This window comes from Tachypleus tridentatus, chromosome 10 (assembly GCF_004210375.1).
Source record: "Tachypleus tridentatus isolate NWPU-2018 chromosome 10, ASM421037v1, whole genome shotgun sequence".
NCBI classification, from domain to species: domain Eukaryota; kingdom Metazoa; phylum Arthropoda; class Merostomata; order Xiphosura; family Limulidae; genus Tachypleus; species Tachypleus tridentatus.
The window spans coordinates 97,281,840-97,294,669 of record NC_134834.1 but is presented as its reverse complement, the minus strand read 5'-3'; the positions used below and the strand labels follow the sequence as shown (position 1 = coordinate 97,294,669).

The following is a 12,830-nucleotide window of genomic DNA, read 5'->3' as shown; positions in this document are numbered from 1 at the left end:
GCCCACTTTCATATGGTTTTCTTTCTTTGTTCCTACCTTCTTTTACTGGAGGCTACTTAGCTATGGGGAGAGGGAGAACTTAACCCGAGATCTAAGTACTTTTTTATACCTACTAAATATTTGCTACTTCTAGGAGTTTTCTTCAACTCTTTTTTTATCTGAGTTTAGCCCTTTTCTATTCGTCTGCAAACAATAACATTTTTGGTCACCTTGTTTGTCACTTCTTATTTTTTCCCGTGTGAGAAGTTCTTTTGCTTTTAGGAATTGTCATGGTGACTGAACCATCTCTATACTACTTTTGGTTTTCTCTTACTGCTTCTCAAACCAGATCTCTCTCCCTCTTCTTCACCAATGCTTCCTCCTGTGATTAAGGGATTGTCTCTGGACAAAGGCAGAACTTCTGACATTTGGATGTGGGATAAGTTTTCACTCCGTCAAGGATTCCTGTTCTTACTTATCAATCACTTTATTGTATTCCATTTATTCAACTCCATGGTTGCTTCATAGATCAATAATGTGAGAGGCACAATTTCTGAGACCTTTCCTCATGAGCATCAAACATACATTTCTGGGCTTATTCACATCAGGTTTGACTTATTGTCTGTCATTTGTCGAAAGTTTAAAACTATGCTTATCATTCACTTCCTACCTGTATTCCTCCATCATATTTTCCCTCTGTCTTGCTTCACTTTCATATATCCCTTTTTTCTTAAAGAATATTTTCTGTACATATTCCAGTGTGGGACTTGCCCATTCCGTTGTTGTTGCACTATGTTTATTTGTCATTGAAAGTGGTGGGTCTTTCATCATTGACCAACACACCATTCTTTTTTACTTGGTCATACTGTGTAACACATTTCATTTTTTTTTCTTCTTTTAATCAAACTGTTCATTCACTCTCTGCCTTGTTGTTTATGGCCTTTCTTCTTTCATGGTTCCAGTGTATTTCCTTCCCTGTACATTCTATCTGTTTTGCTTTTTTTTTTCTCTGACCCCTCACCTGACTTTCATGCCTAAATGAGACCTAAATAGGGGTTTGCACACTCCCTCACATGCCCTGTTTGAGCTCTAGGTGTTTTGCTTTTGTTGCATCTTTCTCTCCAGTCTTACTTCATCTTTATCATCTGCTATTATCAGTTTCATTTTCTTTCTTTAGATGCTTCTCACACCTTTTTCCATTATACATATATACTTCTCTCCTCAGATTGATTTCTTCATATTATTCACCACTTTTCTCATTCACTTGCATCCGCCTCCACTGAGTGTGAAACATTTCCTCCATATGTGAGTTACTCTCCATACATGCATCTCTCATTATTCACACCATCTGCACTTTTGTCTGCTGATGGATTTCAGCTTCCACTGGTTGCCATTCATCAGTGCCTCTGCCATCTTTGAGAATAATACACACAACTTCCTTAACAGGAGTCCTTTTGATTAAATAGGATCCCACAAACTACCTAGTGTTGCCTTGTAGGTGTTCTTAACCAAATTTTGCATTGAGCCAACATACAGAAAACACTCATACCATCTGCTCTTGATCTACCAGTACCCATTGCAAGATGGGATATTCTATAAGACCATTTGAGATATTACCCTGGTACACATATTTACTCAGTTGTCTGATCCAAACCAAACCTATTCCATGGACTGTCATGGAAGAAGCCAGCACCAGGGAAATATTCTGCTCTCTTCTTTTGTTTGTGCTTTCTTGCTTTTTTTGAAATATCTTTATGGCAGGAAATTTGATGAGAATCTGGGTACTTTATTTGGTCTTCCTAACTCAAATTTTCTTCCCCTTCATCAGTGGATCATGGAAGACTTTTGCCACTTACCAATTCGTAAGTGCTAGAATAGTGGACCAAGGAAACTCCTTACTGGTTTAGCTTGGCACAATACAATGGGAAGCGATGTGGCATTGGCACTCTCAGAGTAATGTGAGCCACAGTACTAAACTGTAACTCACACCATTTGTGCCCTCCTCCTGCAATCAGTCTCTTTAGTTGAGAACAGGTGAGCACATAACGTACATCAAACGTGATCCTCATCTAATCGTCTTTCTTCTGCAGCTTGTGTCTCTTCAGTAACTGATGTACTTTCCTCCTCAAGCCAGCATCTGTATAGTGGAGTAAAGGCAAGCACACATATTGTGTAACTAATGGGTTCATCAACTGCTTGTGTGAAAGTGCTCAGATGGTCATGTTATCATTTCATCCATTCTGGTGATACGTGGAGTTCACTTGCCTCTTTCCTCCACATTCTGGGCAGAAAGTATTCCGTGGTCAAGACAAAATGTGGTCTACCATGGGTGTGCCTTTACCATCAGGTGTCATGCTCAGTGAGCTTTTCTTTATCTGCCTTCTAAATGGAGCTTATCTAGGTACACTGGCTCCTCCACCAATTTATGGTGGGATTCTAGCTAATCTGTGTGTAGAGTGAGCTATCATCTTAAAAGTTAACAACTTCTTAATCTGAAAATGTATTTCCAATACATATTCATTTCCTCACACACATTCCAAACCATTCTTCCTACTTCCAGTGCACATTTTTGTCTTGTCTTGTTAAAATTGAAGTTATCACAAGTGCAAGTATATGTAGGAAGATACCTGATCAGTATGTGGAGGAAGTGTCTATTGAAAATACATTTTCATGTTAACATTTGTGTCAGTATTGTCATCATGTAACACTTGTGTGTTAATATTGTGTTTTAGTAAATTTACTAGCACATTTTTATTTGTTTGTTATTCTTTTGTTATTTAGTAGAGATCCTGACTTGACAGATGCTAATCAAAATAATGGTAGTTCTTCAGCCAGTGGAGGTTCTTTATCTAGCAGTGTAGGTACCAGCATCCTTACTTCCAGTGCCACAGCAGTCACTACTGTTAATAGCTCTTGTTCCAGTTCCCTCTATTCTAGCCTTACATCATTGCCTTGGCACATCATGACTTCAGCCTGGATGACGGCCTTGACCTTTTCCATCACCAAGCTGGAAACTGACTACAGAAAACAGTAGGGAAGGGCTTCCTACAAACAGCACTGTATCCAATCTTTCCCAGCCACTAGTGCCAGTGGTGGAAGTAACAGTAGGATGACTTTGGGCTCAATTCAGCAGGTCCAGTTGTCTAACAGTGCCTTCACAACTGAAATGTCACCAGATCAAGATCTCCAACCCCTCAGTTGACCTCTTCAGGAAGCACTGGTGTTGGTCGAGCAGCTACACTTAGTTCATTCTCATTTAGTTCTCTTCAGTGCCCACCTTCAAATGGAAGAGCAACTCCTGTGACAATGGGACTGAAAAAAATGGAAAATGAAACTTGTGTCATATCAGATGTTAATCCTGGTAATAGAAATATCTCTCTGATAGGTTTATCAGATCATAAAATGTCACTTGGAACCAATCCAAAGCTTAGGAACTTATTGACTCAGAGCACTGAGAGAACAGACTCTTCTTCTGGAAATTCTCCATTTTCAAAAATATTCAATGTTTCTCAGAGTAATCTAGCTACAAGTCCTGAAAATGGATTAGAAATGAGAGAAATGTCTGTTGCAACCGGTGATGACAATTCCAATGGTTCATCAAGAAATGTAATATTACGGGAACTTCTAAACCAAGATGAAGATGCTATGTCAGAACTTTCTGGTAAATCTCGCTTTCCTAGTGGAAGTGGTAAAAGTGGAATGTCTTTAGATATGGACAGTTTCAGAAGCGATACAAATATAGAAGCCTCTAAGAGGCCTGTCAACAATAACAATATGCTTAGAAAGGTGAGCTGTCTTGATTAAGCATTATAGTCATTTTAATTCTTAAATTAAGGCTCAGTTTCATATATCAAATGTGTCAGTATGATTATTGTGATTGCGGGTATAAACTTTCTTAAAGCAATTGCCTTAGGTTTATTGCCTGAGGATAAAGTGAAAGATAAACCAAATCTATTTACTATTTTGGAAGAATTACTTAATCAGTTAAAAAAAAGAACATTAACCCCTTCAAACCCTAAAAGATTTTTTTGTGAAAATATCAAGTTTTATATTATTACAAGTCTGAGTGAGAAGTGATTTTTATATTATGATTAAAAATGTATTCTTTTTCCTAAAAATCTCAGATATTACTTTTGTAATTTTTAAAAATTTCTAAGTACATTTTAGATGTTTGTTCTCCATAAAATTTTATATTTTTTCTGTTATTTTCTTTATCCTAACTGTGCAGGGTCAATTTGACCAACCTCATAACCACCAGAAAAAGCAGGAAATAAACACTAATTATGCTTTTTTCATTCTAGAATGACTACAAATTATAATGCAAAAACACGAATGTTTAGTCTGAATCGCTTAAGTCTCATAACATTATATCTGTTTATATTATTTTTATTATATTGACCTTCCAGTCATGCCTGGTTAAAATTATAGAAGTTGCATTGATGAAGCAGTGCACGTGCACCCGTCTATTTACAACAACCTTTGTACTTGTTTGCTGCTTATCACAGGTTGCTAATCCTGTTTAATTTTGGCACATAGAGGATGTGAAACAAAATGCAGTTTTTTAGGTTTTTTTATATACATTTGAAATAACCAAAACATCATAAATAACTATACTGAAACCACAGAATTCCACTATAATTTATTAAGCTTAATAACTAAGCTGTATTTAGGTTTTAAAAAAGTATGTCATTTTTATCAAACCTAAAGATACAACATACTTGCATGAAACCTTGACTTGAAAGAATAAAGTGACTTTTCTAGAACTTCTAAATGGCTGAGAAAGCCACTAGGGGCACATTCCAAGCATTTGATTGGTTATTCATATGTCATATATTGAAGTTAGTGTATATAAGGGACCATTTATAAAAATGGAAAGAGGTGAAAGAGGCCACTGTGTTTGATTCACTACATAAGCCATATCTCGGCAGATGAAACAGATATGGGGCTCTTATTACGTATTTGATCCACGAACCATTAAGAAAGGGTTAAGAAGCAGTTTTACACCATTGATTTATAATTGTATACTAATATTTATGAGCTGTATGACTCTTGAAGTAAACTTTTTATAGCCACGTCAATTTACCATTAAACTGATTAATGACTGATATGAAATATTCTTTCTAAAGTTCTTGTAGAAAAATGTTATTGGTCATCTTAAGTATATTCCTTGACAGGTAGTGTCTGATAGGTATTATTTGTTAACATTCTGCACAGCTTACTAGACAAGAATATTCTACAATTTTATCAGTAAAGATTTACTTTAGTAGAGAAAAGTTTGTGTTATTAGGTTTTTTGGGAAAATGGGTGCTATGAAAACCTTTTATGTACACAAACACACATATACACACAACTTAAAAAATTATATATTTTGGAAGTAATGGGCAATGAATTTGAATAACTGTTGTAGTTGGTTACCTAAGAGGATCGTTTGTAAAATAATAATAAATCAGACTTACAGTTAACTTGATTTACATCACAAAAGTAATTTATTTATTTTCTCCACAGCGAGAAATACTGTTTTTATATTGTTTCTTATTTTGTCTTTCAAACACTTTTCACTTGGCTGCCATTGGCTCGAAATCTGATGGAGAACTAATGTGCACAGGCATCTTTTTAATTTTTTTATTTAGGCCTTTTTAAGGATTTTATGGGGTCAAAGGCCAAACAACCCTAAAATGTATATTGTGGGTTCCTGTGCAGTAATGTTTACAGTAATTAAGATAAAAGTTGGCAGTAATATGAAATTTTATGAGCCCAACACATTGACTATAAAAGAGTTATATTTGCTCATTTCGAGTCCTCTTTTTATGGCAGGTCAGAGTTCAGAAAAAAGCATAATTGGGGGAGGGGGTTGATCAGTTACTCACACAATTTCTTTACCAGTTTAACATTAACAGATTAAAATGTTTTAGTGAATACAGAGTGGTCATAATGCTACAAAAATGTAATTAACAATTACAGTATTATAACATATTCTGACCAATTTACATGGGATTTGGTACATATAAAGATACTTTTTTACCCGAAGAATTTTTAGCTCAATTTTTCAGTGAGTAAAGCAAAATTTGGTGTTTTCATGAACTTTTCATGTGTATGTCAACCAACTTCATGGGATTGGGTACAAATATGCCTTACTGCAGGTCCCAAGCAGTAATATATACATTTTTATTGGCAATGTTGGGATGGTGTTGTACAGACTCATTGTTCTTTTCCACGAATGTTCACCTCTTTAACTGAAATTAGTTTTTCTGATTATTACTGTTTTGATTATTCCAGTTATACAAGTATCTAAATTATAACCCTTATGATTTTGTATTATTTTTTGAACATTTAAGGTTGTTAAGCTAACCTATTAGTATCACCACTCACAAATATAATAAGAAAGCTCCAATGATTACAGTTTTGGCTGTTCGTGCTATCAAAGTTTCATGTGAAGGTAATTAACAAATGAACTTGGTAATTAATTGATTTATAAATTTCACTAATTTCCATGTTTTATTTGGTATAGGAGTCACACCCAATAAAAAATAAAGATTTACTAAATTATAGAAGGTCTGCTCATTTAACATATGCAGGTTTTTTATTTCACTATAGTTAATTGCATGTGCTCAGTACTAGCTTTATGTAACTACAGTATGGCATCCAAAGGCCAATTAGTCACCCAACCCATTTTTTTGTGATATAGTTTTTTTTTTAATGCATATTATTGTTCATCAAAATGTCTGTGAAAAATATAGGTTGGTATGGAGTTCTCATCCTTGGTCAAATTGAGAAAAAAAAAAATTCAAGATGGTCACAACCAAATCAGAAAACTTCATTTAAATCTGTATCTTCACAACTAGATGAGCTATAAACATGAATCAACTGTTGTTTTATGATTTTGCTTGTGAAAAAGCCATTTATGATGCTGTATGTAGACATATGCAAAATCAAGCATGGCATCCAAAATGCCCTTAGAATGAATTTTTGTCATATAAAAATATTAAATCAAATAACTCTAGATTAGAATGATATGTGTCTATCAATTTATATGACAATCAACTCATTGTATAAAATTACTCTCTTTGTTACTTGAAGGCTTATTTAATCACATTCATTCACTTTATCTGACAAAGATTGGACTTTTTCATTGTGACAGATGTTTCCAGTCTGTCATGATCAGAATGATGTGCATGAGAACTTGTACAGATGTTTTTTATGTGCAGTTTGGCATGAACAATGAATGAGCTTCAGAAATTCTAGTGGAATGAGTGGAGTATCATCTTGTATGGAATTGTATTCAGTGCATTGGATCAAGAGGTTCTGGACCATCCAAAATCTGTAGGATCTAAGGTAACGTAAAAGTTTGTCCAGAGCATAGAACCAAAGAGCTACTTGAAGATGAGCTCTGTTTACATTATTTCGGAATGTCTCACGAGTAAGAGGCAAGGAACAGAGCTTTGGAGCACAGGCTTTAATCCTTCTGACTTTTGACAGCCACATCCTTTTTTCCTTTTTTTTTTTTTTGTGAGCCTCAGACATAGACTGACACTGAGAATGACTGTAACATGACAAAGTGAAACAAATAATTTGCTTTTAAACATCAGAGAAGTTTGCATTAGTGCCCAGAAGGTCAAGTGAACAATTATAAGATTTTAGAATTCTTACAACCATCAACTTGCCAACTCTAAAGTATGATGCCAAAGTATTACAGTCTATTAAGCTTTGTGCAGCCAACAAATCTGGGATAACATTGCTGTGCTTCGATAGAGTTACATTCACATCAAGAACACCTCATCCTTGGATTGGAGAAACCATCAATACCTCACATGATATATTTTTCTGATAATGGAAGTGCAGCAAAAGTATTTATATGTCAGTGTCATTAACAATTACAAGAACAATGCCAGTCTCCACTGCATCACATGCTGAATGTTAATGGTACCAGTCTCCTCCTGAGTTGTTGTCGTAGCTTTCAATTAATCTCAAGTAATACAAGACATATCATGCATATTATACATGCTGTGCTGCAAATAGAATTGAATCATATCTTTTCAGTTGCCAAATGCAATGGCCAAATCACCTTCTTGTACTCTAAGGGTGTACTTGGGTATTATAAAGACTGGTTTGATGAGACAATCTATCCAGTGCTTTGCTGTTTTACTTTGAAAAGCAATATCTTTTAATGCTTTCAGGAGATTAGCAATGCTTTTCAGATGTATTCCAAACAAGGGCAAAAAAACAACAACAAACAACTCTTCTACCAGTATCATTAGTGCTCTGACATTACTATGGATATCTCTTGTGATTCAACGTTTTTGCACACCACTAAATACTGAATTCAGTATTTCTTTAATTTCGAACTCATCCATAAAGGCTCCAATAGAATTACAGTAACTCGTTAACAAGTGCATTCTATCTAGTCTTTTTTGGTAAATTTTCCTAAATTTAGTCTGGTTTTCCCACTGGACATACAGAGCTAATTGTTATAACTGCTATTCAGCTATGATTACAATGTAATCCTGCTCTGCCTCTGTTGATAGTTGTTGCACTTTCATCATGTTTAACAGCATTGTGAAAGGGTCTGCGGTGTCATATCTATCAATAGGAGGAGTACAGTTTTGGTCTTGGGTCTTAATATGTCCTTCATATTGTAACCATTTTTGCAGTATGAAGTTACAACATAGTCAGCTTTTGTTGATGAGCATATCATGGAAAAAAAATCAAAAGTCAGTGTCTTCAGCTTATTTGCATGACACTGCTTGGTGGATTTCTACCTCTGATATGACTGTTGGACTAGCTATTCTTGGCATTCTTGGATTATTTGGGCCATATCAGTTTTGAGTTGGGCATTTTCTTATTTCTTTAGTCTCTTAATAGTCTTTTGTGCTTTAGACTCATCAGTATCTGATGGGCATATGATAATCATTGCCAGAGAATGTGTTAACTTCTTGCCATTCATGAACAATATGTCACTATCAAAATTATCAGAAATGATTTGAACTAGACCATGCTTTTCATCTGATGTACCTTACTGAGAGAGATCACTTGACACTGCTACATCAGTGTCTTCTTGAATCAAAGCACTTCATTATTGTCTTGTGTAACATTGTAATCAAACAGATGATTCAGCAATTCCTTTGAATCTTCCATTAACACTAATTCCAATCTGCAGATTTGTTTCTTCTCTTTTGGCAACACTCATTACAATATTTCCAATAAACAATGCTGGCAAAGAGTTGAAGAATTTTTTGAGATATTTTAGACAACAATTTCTGTAATATTGTTGAAACAGATTCAGTATTCATATTCAGTTCTGTGTAGGTGTTGTAGCAAGATCTGTCAAAAGGGATTACTTTACACTTAAATGCCACATGCTTGGATACTTTTCTAATGCTAAAAGAGAGGTTATCTAGATCATCATCTTTGAAAGTTTGGAGCATCTTTGCAGTGTTTGTTTAGAAGGTGAATACATTTACAAGACTTGCAAATGATAACACAAGAAATTATCCCCTGAATTGTCTCCTTAGTTTGCCAGATAGATGAATCCTTTCAAGTTTGGCACCTTAATGTACTCTTCAAAAACATGCCAAGTTTCACACATGATTTTAAGTTTTACACATTGCTTTAATGGCATTTTCTAGTGCTGAATCATTGTCTTCATAAGATGAGGTTTCTATTTCTTGAGGCAATAAACAGCTGTTGAGAAGAACTGGTTCATGCAGCCTTTGTGCTACTGGGCTTCCATGGCATAAAGATCACTCAGAGTGCCTTGTACTCACTTTCACTTCATCTGTCCAGTTTTCAGCTCCTTCATCACATTTCTCAAACAGATGAATCTTGCTCTGAAACAACTGAGTGGCTTAAATAGGCAGATTTTCATCTTTCTGAGTGTTCCCTTTCTCTCTACAGCCTGCATAGCTCTCCATAACAGAGGCACTGTTGTTTTAGTTGAACACCATACCTGTTTGGTAGAAGACCCCCCACTTCCTTATCAGGTTTACCTGATAAATTAGTATTTGATGTTTATTTACATACATAGTTCTTGTGATAATGAGTTTTCAATGTATTCTGAAGCCCTGACCATAGAGCAACACCATATGCTTTACTTGATTAACTGATGTCTGTTACTGTGCTTAGTTTGTTATTAATAGAGCATAGAAGTTTGTCACCACATTCACCCTCATATCTTTATTTAAACATACATGGTTTGTCCATTTTCATCAGTAATCAGAACAGACTAGTTAGTTTTCATGCATTGTAGTTCAATTTATCACTTAATTGAGTCTACAATATATTTAATATAATGCTGTAGCCATCAACTTTAGTGTGATAATTTCTCTGAAATAAATACAGTTTGAATTTAGATTAAATCTTGTCTAACTGTGAAGACAATTGCAGTCATTTTGTTGACCATTGGAAGTCTGTGCTCCTTAAAGAATCATAATTTGCAAACTGTTTACTAGATTTGATACAAAACAAATCTGAAATACCAGTATTTGAATATACATGTATGCAACCATGAAAAGTGACTTTTGAAAGAATTTTTGGATCTCTGCTTAATTTAGCATATTTTCACCCATAGTATCACAACAGTAAGATCAGAAATGGCTTCCTTATACCTGTAAACATAAAAAGCAATTATTTAATCATAACTTATCTAGTTTCTAAAACATGGACATCCATGATTTTTTTTTATTTGGTAGTGGTTATCTCACAGTTTTTCATTTTTCTTAGGTTGTCCAAGGTTGAGAAGTCCATATGAACCTCAATATCTTCACACACATAGCCATGTCCTGATGAACAATAATTAGCATTAAAGAACTACATCACAGAAAATGGGTTACTATTCATGGCTGCCAACCTACTAAAAATACCTGAAATTTTGTCAGAGAAAAGTTTTTAAGCTATCAAATGAATATAATTTATAGCAAAATATTTTCAGGAATAAAAGAATATATAAAGAAACTTAGAAAATTATGAGATCTATGTTTTCTTTTCTAAGTATTTGTAGCTTCCCATTAGATTCCACTGCTCATCTCTGCAAGAGCTGTTTGTGGTCACTTTCTTGTGAAACTCAAAATAGCTGACACTACTTTATACTCTGTTCTATCTACTTGTACTTGAAAGTTGTATATGTATATACAGGCATTTTAACCATTATGGTGCATTACTAATTAATTCAGATTACATAATGCAACATCATAAAACATGCAAAGAAAGCCAGTGGTAATAATGTCTCGTGATATTTAACAGATTTTTCAGAATGTTATGCATTTGCAATATATGGTTTTTAAAACTTAAGTGTTATAGGCTTACAGGTTATAGGTAGGTAATCCAATAAGCAATGTTTCTTAGTTACTGATTCAAGGTCAAAGCAACAAAGTTTAATGTCTGTATATGTATTTCTTAAATGTTTATTAACTTGAGATTAGTAGTACAAAACATCTATCTTAAAATAATTTGTGAATAAGATTACATTTTATGTAACTAATTTATTTTCAAATATTGATAAGAATTGAAATAAGCATTTATTTAACATATCATTTATTTTTTGAAATAAAAGTTGGACCTTTTATTTTGGTGTCAAACAGTTGTAACAGTTAAAGCTCTGGTGTTAAGATTTGTAAAATAATGCATTGTTATGAAACAAAACAACTGTAGGAACAGTGGTATAGATGTCACAGCATGTTTTTATGAATGTAATAGCCACATGTAAGTTGGTGTTTTTATACAACAAGATACGAATGAGTACAGTGGCATAAATTTTATTTTTATTTGTATATATAATTATAATCAATCATATATTAATTAATTTTGTTTATTCATGATTTATAGTTTATTTATAATACCAATTTCATTTTATGAGAATTTACATTAACTGTTTTTAGTGACACTGGTACACCAGCCAAATATAATTTGTAAAAGGCTTCCTTAAAACTGTATGATGTCCTACAGAAGTTAGTGTATAATAATAGAGAAAAAGTTAATTTTGATATTCAACCCTTGAGTGACTGATTCAGACCATGAGCCCACATGTATCCGATTGTTTTTTTTTAATCACAATTTCAAATTATGTTTGCAACAGATTTCTTATGAGTCCTTGAATTTGTTCATTTCAAATAACACAAAAAACTCATAAAATATTCACCTAGTTTTAAGTCAGTTTTTCTATAGGCAAAATATTGATTATTCCCTGAGATAATTATGTGGAATCCACTGGTAATGAATAAACTATGTGAAGACCAGTGTCACAAAAATGTGGGCGTTTTTTTTCTACACTGATAATTTAAGAGATTTTTTTAAAAATCAAATGTGTATTCAAAACAAAAATTGGGGATGGTTTTTACATCCCCTTCTCTCATGACTTCTGGAATATACTGGTAGTCAATCAATACAGTATGTTGTATATGCTAGTTGTGAATACAGTATGTGAAGTCCACTGGTAATGAATACAGTATGTTGTGTATGCTAGTTGTGAATATAGTATGTGAAGTCCACTGGTAGTGAATACAGTATGTGGAGTCCAGTAATAGTAAGTTCAGGTTATGGAGGGCATTGATAGAGTGAATGCTGTATGTGAAGTGCATATAAGAAGAAGGTAGCAATTTAAGGGTTAAGCTAGTTTTATAGTAGTTAATGTAAAAATTAGATTTAAGGAGGATAAGTCACTTGCTTAATATAGTTATACATGAATATTATATCAAGTAGTGTGTTGAACTGTGAGCAACAGTTTATATGATTTTTATTTTGGAGAATATTTTACACACTTGTAAGGGTTATTGTAAAATTACCCTGACATTGAATATTAATTCTAGCATGAGTTACTAATAAGCACTTTAACTGTTTGTTGTTATGAAAGTATTTCAGAA

At 33.8% G+C, this 12,830-nt stretch overlaps 1 pseudogene; it reads left to right on the top strand.

Moving 5' to 3' along the window:
• The window catches only part of LOC143228416 (uncharacterized), a 48,860-nt pseudogene that overhangs the window by 19,398 nt on the left and 16,632 nt on the right, over nt 1-12,830 (top strand).